Below are 1,000 nucleotides of genomic sequence, written 5' to 3' on the forward strand. Positions count from 1 at the left end.
AACTATGATTTATCAACTGCTTATTATGTTAAGGATCCTATTCTAAGGGCTTTATATGTATTAACTCAGTCCTCAGAGGAAGACCCTCTCATCATTCCCATTCTACCTTTTATGGCATGCAATCTGCAGAGAGATTAAGTACACTGCTCAAGGTCACACAGCTGGTAAGTAGCAGGGCTGTGTAAATACAGGTAGTGTGGTTCTGGAGAGCCCACGCTTTTAATGATTAAACTCCTTTGTTAACCCCCAGGCTCATTATGCAGCAGGAATCTTCATTACTGTGTCATTATTTCATTGAGGAAGCGATGTTTTCATGGTGTTGCTGGAACACACGTAGCAAAAATCTTACCACTGTCCAGATTTTCATAAAGTACCACGACACTATTGAGCATTCAAATGCCAAGGAGTCCACAGTGAGTTATTAACACCCTGCATCTCTCTTGTACTTTTATTGTATCAAAGATTGATTTGCACTACATTTGGGCAGTAGAATAAAATATATACATAAAAGAAATAGGGAGCCCTGAGTTATTTACCTAATGAATGTGGGTGAAGTAAGATGTGAGAAGATAACTAAAGATGGAGAAATGCTATGTGTTGACTTGTATTGTCTGAATCCTTCCAGGGATACTGCCTCTCTTCTGTCTTACCATACAAATTATGTGACAATCACCCCCCCCATACAACTACATTGTTAAATTCAGTTTATTTTTCATTGATGCTTTCATGACATTAACACATATGCTCCAATTTGTGGAGTAATTGTCATATATATTATGTACATGTATTACCATATCTCAAGCAAAATAAAATTTGCTATGGGAAACTCCCATTTACCTTGTTTCTGCCGCCATTTACCTTGAGACTGTCAGTATATATCACTCAGTATAGCATCTGATCTAAAGAGAAAGCAAAAACAAGCAGCCCCGTGTTCTTTCCAGGGTCCCTAGTAGTTCATCATATTCTGATGCAAATCTACTGGTGAATTTTTAAATGCCAA

This window comes from Ailuropoda melanoleuca, chromosome 2, assembly GCF_002007445.2.
Source record: "Ailuropoda melanoleuca isolate Jingjing chromosome 2, ASM200744v2, whole genome shotgun sequence".
Lineage (NCBI taxonomy): Eukaryota > Metazoa > Chordata > Mammalia > Carnivora > Ursidae > Ailuropoda > Ailuropoda melanoleuca.